Source organism: Anser brachyrhynchus (genome assembly GCF_964034855.1).
Source record: "Anser brachyrhynchus genome assembly, chromosome: 3".
Lineage (NCBI taxonomy): Eukaryota > Metazoa > Chordata > Aves > Anseriformes > Anatidae > Anser > Anser brachyrhynchus.
The window spans coordinates 84,316,551-84,327,793 of record NC_137696.1 but is presented as its reverse complement, the minus strand read 5'-3'; positions in this window follow the sequence as shown (position 1 = coordinate 84,327,793).

Here is an 11,243-nt window from a genome sequence, read left to right as displayed (position 1 = left end):
ATTATATTTTGGATAAGCACATAAGTACATAAAGTAACATGCATCACAGAAGTTGAGTGGAAGTAGAACTGTGTAAGTAGTTTTTTGTTTTGTTTTGTTTTGTTTTGTTTATTGCCGAAGCTGTTGCGCCCAAGTGATATTAGTATCAACACATTCTTTCATGACAGCTATCAAGTCACAAGATAGGATATTTAAAAAGTGGTGACTCAAGTCCAACAGTTTCTCACAGCAGATAAGAAAATAGTCACTTCTTAATGTAGGCGGGGTTTCAAATCAGGATGTTAGTTTTGGGGTTTTGTGTGTATGTTGTTTTATTTTGTTTTGTTTTGTTTCCAAAAGTTCTTCTGTGATTCAATGATACACCAAAACAAACAATTCCACAACCAAGAAAAGGTACATAGCTCCAGTACTCTTGTGATTTAGGGGCAGTAAATGATAAGCAGGAAGAAAACACTTTGAAATGAATCCAATGTCACATCATTGAAAACTCTAAATAAAAATATTAACTTTTTTTTTTCTTTAGTCTGCAATGATTTACAAAGCTTCAAATGCCCACAAATCTACTAAGCCAGACCATTTAAAGAATCTAAATAAGCTTGTGAGGTTTTAAGCTTTCTGACTTTGAATATTAGCTTTGAAGTCATGCCAAAAACTGACTGCAGCAGAGCTGCTTTAGAACTGAATTCCTGCCACTGGAATTAGTGTTGGGTGTGTGGCATGCCTAATGATAATCTTGACTATGCTTGCTGTAGACAGCTGCCACACATGGTTCCTCTGAGTCAATAACTCTACTAAGATAAGATGCAGAGCATCTTGACTTTTTTCATTTTTACATACTAGTGTTTTGGACACTGTCCATCCTGCAAAGACAGCACATGTAATGACAAGTGACATTTTTCTACAGGTAGAAAGATTGCTTGAACATTCCTTTAGTTAGTGTCTGGTGAAAATGTGTAGCAGAAGCTCAAGAAAAATATTGAAAGTTGAAATATCTCTTTACCAACCTCACACATAGGTTACAACCACAATTAAGTGTATTTTCCAGCTTCTTACATTTCTAGATTTGTAGCATGTCTGTTTTATTTGTATTTATATAAATACATATTTATAGGTATTCACATTCATGTTTATATCACTGAGTAACAAAAAAAAAAAAGTAAACTAGCATGCTTCATCTACACAAAAGCACACACCTATCATGTCGTACTCTTTTGTGTTCTCTTTGCTACATTGAAGAATATGTTTCTGTTACTGAAAGCTTTTGAAGTAATATAGCATGTCAGAGGTAAAAAAAAAAAAATTGTATACAAGTAGATTTTTTTTTCTAAAAAATATGCATATACATCAGTGTCTTCTTAATAAAAGATTCCTGATCTGTGATCAGAAATATAAACAACACTGTTTTCATTGAATTTAGAGATGCAGAATCAAGCTCTAAGTTCCCGGAAAAGAAATATGTCTTTCACTCAAACATTAGTCACTATGAGAGAACAGATAATTCATTTGAAATATTGAAGTCTTAAAATGCATTCTTCTTCTTGGCTAGATGATTTCATTTAAGTTTTATGACATGATTACTCATCCTATCATGATGCAGCACAATATAACTGAGCACATCAGGCATTTCAGATAAGAGTTGCCTTGTAGTTACAGATGTTGGCAATGGTATATTCTGACTTAAACGTGGAACATTTTGGTATCACTTATTGAGTGTTTGTGATTTATTTATTTTTTTATTTTTTTAATACCTGTCACTCATGTATGGAACACAAGTTTTATGAGGAGCGGCTGAGGGAACTGGAATTGTTTAGTCTGGAGAAGAGGGGGCTCAGGGGAGAAAATCACCTGAAAGGAAGTTGAGTTGAGCTAGGGATTGGCCTCTTCTTGCAGATAACTAGCAATAAGACAAGGTTCAGGTTGGAAATTAGGAGAAATTTAGTATCAGAAAGAGTATTTAGACATTGTAATGGGTTGCCCAGGGATGTGGTGGAGTCACCATCCCTGGGGTGTTTACGGAAAGGTTGGAGGTTGTACTTAGGAAAATGTTTTAGTGAACGACATTGGTGGTAGGGAACTAGATGATCTTTTCTAACCTTAATGATTAAGGTCTTTTCCAACCTTAATGATTTCTAAAATATTCTCCTTCTGTTCTTTTTTTTTTTTTTTTTATGCTCTAAGATTTGCTAGTAGAAATCATTACATGATTTACTTAAAACATTTATATTTTTATTTCTAACACATTCACAGATCAATTATGATAGAGAACACACATGCTTTAGAAGTCTTATGTCTGTCTCAGAAAAAGCATAAAATATAGAAAAATAAATATTTTATGTAAGATACTCAACATCTAAATCTATCCTCCAGTTCGCTAAAGCAATTCCATTCACTTGTGTCATGGGTCATGCGTTTATATCAATATTTTTGTGTGAGTGAATACTTCCAAACCAAGTACAATAAACGCAATAGCAAAATAGTCTGCAGTTTATAACAAAAATATGATTTGAATAATTTCCTGAAAGCAACATAGCATATAAAAATATCACAGTTGTGAAATTCATACCGAGTTTGTGTTTGTAAAATATGCCAATATTTAAAGGTTTAAATTAAAGTATAGCCAAACATTCCATTTGTTTTGGTTTTAGTTAATTTCAATGTCTTCATGATGTATTATAGCAAAATATTTAAGCGTCTTAATTAAGAATGATTCTATTTTCAATAGTTCACTTGATGGAAAAAGGAAATAGAATTCTATTTAATAAAAGATTTTTTTTCTATAATTAGAAATCTTAAAGTTTATGTTTATATTATAAAAAAACATACTAATAACAATATTGGTTTAATTTTATTTTGTTTTGTATTCTTCATGTACTTTCTAACTCTATGTATTAATTTATATTTCCAAACAGGACATTGGTTAATGGAGTTGCTGTTACCATGATGGCCAAAATATACAGGCAGGGAAAATACAAAGGGAGCAAGGCTGTCTTTTATTATACTTCTAGGCATTAGTCTATGTGTTAAAAATGTATTTTAATATCTTATCATTAAATCATAGGAAGTAAATATAACTCTAGAAACAGGAATTGTATGTAACTGAGTAGATAACTAACTACTTCTTAATCAAATGCATTGTTTCCCTCTTCACTCTCATTCACCTGTAAACAGTTCTTCTTTAAACCATTAGATTGTAGCATAGAGAGAGATGTTAACTTCAGGGGGAAAAAAAAATAAAAAAATAATAAAAAAAAATAATCCTAGAGATAATTGCTAATGTAGATATGAAAAATAGACAGGATCTGTTTTTTATTCCTAAACCTATAGAAATGTAACATCATTAGTCTCAAAACAATTGTTCATTGGATGAAAATCCTGGCTCCGCTTAAGTTATAATTCCCACTAATTCTTTGCAACCAAGAGATTACCACTGTTTTATATCAGTGTGAGATGAAACTCAGGCTTCAAGATATTGTCTGAAATTTGTCAAATCAAAACTGAACACCTTCATTCAGGCTGAGCTACAAACCGATCTGTTCATTCTTTTGAGGAGTACATTGTTATGCCAAATGTCAGCTACTTCATATGCTTCTATTTAAAGAGTCTGTCATACCCTGTTTTAAAAATTTGGCCTTGAGAGAGGAACAAATGCACTGAAAATGGAACTAGTTTCTTTCTTATTAAGAGTAGTATAATGAATTCATGTCATCTTCCTACAGGCAACCTAAGTGAAAGGGCAGTTGAATTCAAAGTTATCATGGATAAGAAATCTGAATCCAGAACCTCTCTTTGTGTGAACTGTCTCTGCAGAGCTTGAATTCTTCCTCTGACTGGACGTTTACCACCATTAAATAGGTGGAGAAATAAATCTTTCTCTGTCTGCAGAAAAAGATTAATTCTCTAGTCAACTTTTTTTTTTTTTGGTTAACATGACAAGTCAGATTTTTCTGTCAGAACTCAAACATTTTACAGTGAAATGTGGAACTTCTGAAATTTCTAAAAAATATCATTATATACATTAAATTGAGAGTATATACACGTGTGCATGCATATTCATACACATCATTAAATGCAAGGAAAGTTTGCTAAGAAAACGGATATCTAAGGAAAAGCTATTCCTTAAGTTGTGTTTGACATATTTTATAGAATCCCAGGTGAGATCACTGGTGGATGAAATTACTAAGCCACTACTGATCATATTTGAGTTGTGGCAGTCTGGTGAAGTTCCCAGTGACTGAAAAGGGGGAAACAACCTCCATTTTTAAAAAGAGAAAAAAGGAAAACCCAGGGAACTACAGGCCAGTCAGTCTCACATCTGTGCCCGTAAGGATTGTGCTGCGGATCCTTCTGGGAACTATATTAAAGCACATGGAAAACGAGGAGGTGATTGTTGTAGCCAACGTAGCTTCATTAAGGGCAAATCATGCCTAACAAACCTGGTGGCCTTCTACAACAGGGTTACAGCATTGGTGGATAGGGAAAGAGAAACTGGCATCATTTACTTGAACTTGTGCAAATTCTTTAACACTGTCCTACATTACATCCATGTCTCTAAATTGGGGAGACATGGATTTGACAGAAGGACCACTCAGTGAAAAAGGAATTTTCTGGGTGGTTGCACTCAAAGAGTTGTGGTAAAAGGCTCAATGTCCAGGTGCAGACCACTGATGAGCAATGTTCCTCAGAGGTCAGTACTGGGACCAGCACTACTTAACATCTTTGTTTGTGACACAGACAGTGTGATCAAATGAACCATTATTGTGTTTCTGATGACACCAAGCTGTGTGTTGTAGTTGACACACTGGAGGGAAGGGATGTCATCCAGAGGGACCTGGACAAGATTGAAGTATGGACCCGTGTGAATGCCAGGAAGTTCAAGAAGGCCAAGTGCAAGGTCCTGCACCTGGGTCAGGGCATTTCCAAACACAAAGACAGGCTGGGTGGAGAATGGATTGAGAGCAGCTCTGAGGAGGAGGATCTGAGGATGCTGGTTAATAAGAAGCTTGATATGAGCCAGCAATGTGTGTTTGCAGCCCAGAAAGCCAACTGTATGCAGGGCCAGCAGGTGGAGGGAGGCCGCCTGCTCCTCCCTCCCCTCGCCCCTTTTCTCTTGTGAGACCCCACCTGGAGTACGATCTTCAGCTCTGGGGCCTTCAACATACGGACATGTACCTATTAGAATGAGTCCAGAGGAGGGCCATGAGGATGATCGGAGGGCTGGAGCACCTTCTTATGAAGACAGCTGAAGAGAATTGAGATTGTTCAGCCTGGAGAAGAGAAGGCTCCAGTGAGACCTTCCAGTCTCCCAGACCCCTTCTACTACCTAAAAGGCACCTATAAGAAAGTTGGAGAGGGACTCTTTACCTTGAAGTGTAGTGAAAGGACAAGACCTTTAAACTAAAAGAAGGTAGATTTAGATTATATGTGGGAAAGAAATTATTTACTATGAGGGTGGTGAGGGAACGGAACAGGTTGCCAAGAGAGGAACACTTTCCCGTCCCTGGAAGTGTTCAAGGCCAGGTTGAATGGGGCTTTGACCTTTGGATATGTCCCTGCCCATGGCAGAGGGATTGGAGCTAAATGATCTTTAAGGTCCCTTCCAACCCAAATCATTCTGTAATTCTATGATTCTGAGATATTTTTCCCCTCCATACATTATTTCAACTTCTGTTTATATAATAGCATTTTTGTTCCTGTAATTCTAGTTGTGTACAGGGCAAGATTTCAACAACTGAACGTCAAAGCTTGAAACAGATTTCCTGGGGCCACAATTTTGCATTTCAAGGAAAAACAAAACAAATAAAATAAATAAACAATATCATCATCAACAACAACAACAAACAAAACATAAAAATGGAAAAACACAGTGCTGCAATTCTGCGATGACTATGTGGGGTATAGGAAATCTCCTTATGTTCATACAGAGTTTAGTAGAATGCTGCACTGCTTTATATACACTTTAACAATAAGATTTAAAATCAACAGTTTGTCCCAGAAAAGAACTTCAGGTATTTTTGAAAAAGAATAATACTTGTACAGCATATATACGTGTAAATAAAGCCTCTTCATCTCTCCTAAAGGCATTATACTTTGCTTCAGCAGTCTAGTATCCTTGTATAGTCTAGTATTCTTTGTAATGGAAATTACTGAACAAGTGTAAAATATATACTTGGTCAGTAGTTAAGGCACTATATCAGACAGAAGCCATGTATCTTCTTAAAAGCAGAGATCTCAAAAACAAAGTAAATATTCAAAAAACATCCACATTATTTGTATAATTTTGGGGCCTGACTTTATTATTTTTTTAATATCTGGAGTTGGTAACACAGTGATAGGAGCAAAATAGATGATAAGTGTCACATTTGATCTCTTTTAAACTTCAAGATAGATAGATTACCTGATACTCTTGCTTCTTAATATTTTCCAGAAGCTTTGAAATGCCTGAAAGTAAATCAGACATCAAGCACCAAACTTTACCTTATCAGTGTCACAGACCTATGAAAAATTTGGTTTTGTTTGGGATCCAAGAGCCAACTGTACTAGAAATTACTCCCATCCCTGTATTATTAGGAAAAGATATGGCTGAGCACTCAGACAAAAGATTTCTATCAAAGCCAACAAAAAGTAGCTAATCTGCTTTAAGTTTTGGACTAAATCCCCTTGAGATCCTGTAGCTCTTGGAAGTTATTTTTTGTTTGTTTGTTTGTTTTTCCCTTTTAAGAATGTTTAAAACTAGAAAAAAATGTTTATCATAGGCTGTGAAGTGTGGAGCACTTTTCAGATCTCTTTTAATGTGCTTGTTTAATTGATTTTGTTGTTGTTGTTGTTGTTGCAAATGGAGATTTCTCTCTCGATAACAGCTGCTATGTTTTTTGTAGAGTCTGGTAAGCATCAATGCTCCAAATGAGCCTGAGTCTCAGGAGGAGGAAGCAGGGAATCAGAAAGAGCATTGTGTCTCTTTTGTCACTATTCTGTTAGCAGCCTTGAGTTAATGTATGCCTGCCTCTCAGGCAAAAAAAGCTCAACAACTTGTCCTTGTTTGAAACGATAATACACCACTGGCTCCATTTCATGAAAATCAGTCTGCTCAGCTGTGGAAACAGACATGTTTTTTCTGTTGAGTGATATATGCAACGAGTTATCACCATACTCCCAGTGCTTGGATGATGGGATTTTAAATGTCAGGAAATAAATGAAAATATCAACAGTTTGGCAACAAGATTTCTGTTTAATGTGAACCTGACTTTCTGAGAGTCTTTTTGTGAGCTTCTCCTTAAAATCTAATCAGTGAAGATTGATTTTAAATTTTAAAATGACAGTAGATTTGGTTATGCCTATGTGTGGCACATTTCATTGAGGAAGAATCTGAAAACTGTGAGTGTCTTGTTATGGATAGAGTGAGATGAATACCTGCGGGGAGATTGTTTTATGCTTTAATTTGTGTGATTCTTAATGGGAAATATTATTTTTTGAGTATTTCCACTTGTGAAATATTCACTAATTTTATATATTTTATAAAAGCCTATTTCTGGGATGCTGCCATTGCCCTGTTTTGCTTCTGGTGCCCAGAATCACTGTCTCCTTGCAACACCTAAGTTAAGGTAGAGTGTCTATGAAAAACAAATCTTTATTATTATTATTAAATAAAAATAAACATTTAGATCATATCCCTATTTTCTTTGTGAAACCTGAGAAAAACTAGCAAGATCATGGAAATTCATAAGGTTTAATGATAGGGAAAAAATGAAAGAAAGCATAACAAGGACATTTATGAATGATTTTTAAGAAAGATTTTAGAGAAAATAGAGGGCTAGTGTAGTTTGGGTAAAATATAGCCATGAGTTGAGATGAAAGGCAATGCAAGGTCTTGCATATGCAAAAGAATTTCCCTTCAGAAAGAACATTGCTTCTACTCCTGTTTCTGTTATATTAAACAGGAAAATATCCGTCACCTTGACTGGAAATAAGAGAAGGCCTAGCAACACCTATAATGAAATCTCTGTCTTTCCTTCTCTGGCTGTGGGAATGAAAATAATAATAATAATAACAATAATTTAAAGAAATTGATAGACTTCTGTTCCCCTGACAAATCATTTCTTTTCCTTCAGTGTTCTTTGTAGAAAGAATGGTCTAGAAACTAAGCCCTCATTTTGTGTGTATGTGCACATATACATATACATGTGTGAATAAATGCATTCAAATATACACATAACAGACAACAGTATAAGTCATCAGTGCTGAAACTGAATGTAACCCAGATGTTCCTGTGTTAATTGGTTATTCTGAGTTTGAAGCAAATCCATTGTAAATACCCCCTTCAGCCATCAGCATTGTCACTCCATTGTAATACAGAAAAGTGAAGGTCAGTTTTGATAGATTCTTAGTGTGTTTTGAAAAAGATTAATGCTTGGCAATGAACTCCATATGAAAGATTTCCTTTCAAACATCTTAGGTTCACTGATTCAGCGTAAAACATGAGCTTGTATCAGAAAGGTCACAGTTAACACTGTACTTGGCTGCCAGGTGCATGGTTTAATATAAGCTGAATTAGATCCCATTTTTTCTCCATTACAGAAATTTAAGACTATCCACCAATGAAGCAAGAGGTTTCTTTTTTAACCTATTACTTAGCTACTGACAGGAATTAGATTCTTGGAGGTGTTCTTTGCATTCGCCACCCTGCAGATAAGAAATTGCCTTATTTTATAAGCCAGTAGATACATTAAAAAGTGTTTTGTAGCTAGAGTTCAACAAGGACTAAGTGTTTGGCTGCAAGGTAATGGGGAAATATCTCTCGATCTGGGACAAAAAGCTTGAATCCTCTTTTGGAGTTAGGCTATACAGACACTTCAGTTCAAATTGGAGAAGGAGGGGCACTGCACAAACAAAGCTTTCTGGTTCAAGATCTTTATTCTATTCTGCAAAGGTCTGAAGTACAAATCCCTCTGCTGATAGGCTGTGTTTGAGTCCCTGTGTGAGTTTCATCTTGCATAATTAGATATTTGAAAGTGATATATTGAAATCTGAGCTAATCTATATAGCTTTTCTTTGTAGACAGTAGTAAGAGGATGGTGGCTTCTGTTGATTATCTCAGACACCTATTCTAGGAGGTATCTCGACATGTTTATTTCTCTGCAGATTATGAAGTCAGCCTAGGGTGACTACTTCAGTCTTAGAAATAAAGTTTTTAGTTGCCTAAGTGCAGATGAATCCTTCCCCAGGTCTCTAACCTTAATGATGAAGTACCTCAACAGAGTGAGTCTTGGTTAAATCTGTTCCGCTTTGAATTAAAAAAAAAAAAAAAAAAAAAAAAAAGATTCATTTAGAGAGGAGAAAAAAAAGGTAAAAAAAAAATACCACCACCATCAAAAACAAAAAGACAAAGAAAAGATTTCTTTACCAGCTGATTAAGTCATAGAAAGCTGAAGTGTCAGACCAGTACTTGTTCTAATGAATATGTATATGGGGAGAATAACATAAGCAGGAGACAGTAACAAAGGCTCTCTGCACAATGTCTAATGTGTACATCTCTTAAGCCCACAAATCAAACCCAGTAAAGAAGGAATGATGTTCTAACTGCTAATCTCTGTAGTAAAAAATATTTTTTCTCCACATTATGTACAGATAGAGTAGGCCCAAGAGATGAGAGTGGTAGCAAAAACCTTAATTTTTTTCCAGCCCTGCTGATGTTAATATCTGAGTCAACCATCAGCCGCCACTGCACTGTCAAGAATATAAAGCTTCTGCCAATGTTCAGGGCAGAAATTAAAGTATTTAACCTTGAGAGATTTATGTTGCTGGGAGATTTAGGACATACAGGGATTTTGTTGTCCTTTTTAATATCTAGTACTGAAAGGGGTATATATGATAAAACTGGACACCAAGCATGCCAAGGGTTACCTAGACTTGCAGTATTTCAGGAAGACTCTGAACATCTTTTACATGAACTGCAACAACAGATTTAACCCAATGAGAGACATGAATAATTTTTTTCCTTCATTCATGTTTGGTATAAAGAACTTTCCCAACTGGTGAAAATCCTGTGTCAATTCTTAACAAAAAATAAATAATGATTTCTTATAGTAACTCACCAAATGTCCTGGTTCCAGTTAGGACAGAGTTAAGTAGCTCATAGTAGCTGGTAGGGTGCTATGTTTTGGATTAGGATGAGAAGAGCGCTGATAACATGCTGATGTTTTAATTGTTGCAGAGCAGTGTTTACACCAGGCCAAGGACTTTTCGGCTTCTTGCTCTGTCCTGCCAGCGAGCAGGCTGGGGGTGCAGCAGGAGCTGGGAGGGGACAGACCCAGGACAGCTGACCCAAACTGGCCAAAGGGGTATTCCATACCATCTGACGTCATGCTAAACAATATATAGGGGTGGCTGGCCGGGGTGGGGGGGCCGGCTGCTCGGGGATAGGCTGGGCATCGGTCAGCGGGTGGTGAGCAATTGCATTGTGCATCACTTGTTTTCTTACACATTATTATTGTTAATACTATTACCATTATCACTATTATTATTATTATTGTTATTATTATTTTCCTGTCTTAATAAACTGTCTTTATCTCAACTCACAGGCTTCACTTTCCCGTTTCTCTCCCCCATCCCAGAGAGGGAGGGGGGAGGGTGAGCGAACGGCTGTGTGGTGTTTAGCTGCCAGCCGGGTTAAACCACAACACCAAATATTCTCTTCATCTCCAGCTTTTACACTGCAGTTGATGCTGTGAGATCTAATGATCATGTTGCCTAAATGTGGTCCCCAAGTATTAAGGGCCTAGCTTTCAAACAGACATGCTTTGCAGTTAATGGTGAGAGAAATGTTCCTCCAGAAAGTGACTCATCTAGCTGGCAACACCATCTCCAGGTAGAACTTTAAGTTAAATGGATATATCACCTTCTGGAGAGGTTAATCTCTTCCAACTAAACTTCAGAGGCAGCCTAGGTGATGAGCTGAGCTTGTGTGCTTACATCTTCCAATGCTTTAAGAGTAAATGAGATGAAACCCTCTTGGCCTGTCCGGAACCTGTTCAGTCTGCAAAACCAGGTCTTCACATTGATTTGGGTTTTCATTAATGTTTGTTTGTTTCTGAGAGAAAGATTGGGAATGGGATTACACTATTTTTGTTTGTTTGTTTGCATGTGTGTTTATATTTCCCCCTAGAAAATGTAAGTAAATAACTGTTTTAATAATTTACCGTCCCTCCCTTTCTTTTCTTTTTTTCTTTTTTTTTTTTAACAGAATTATC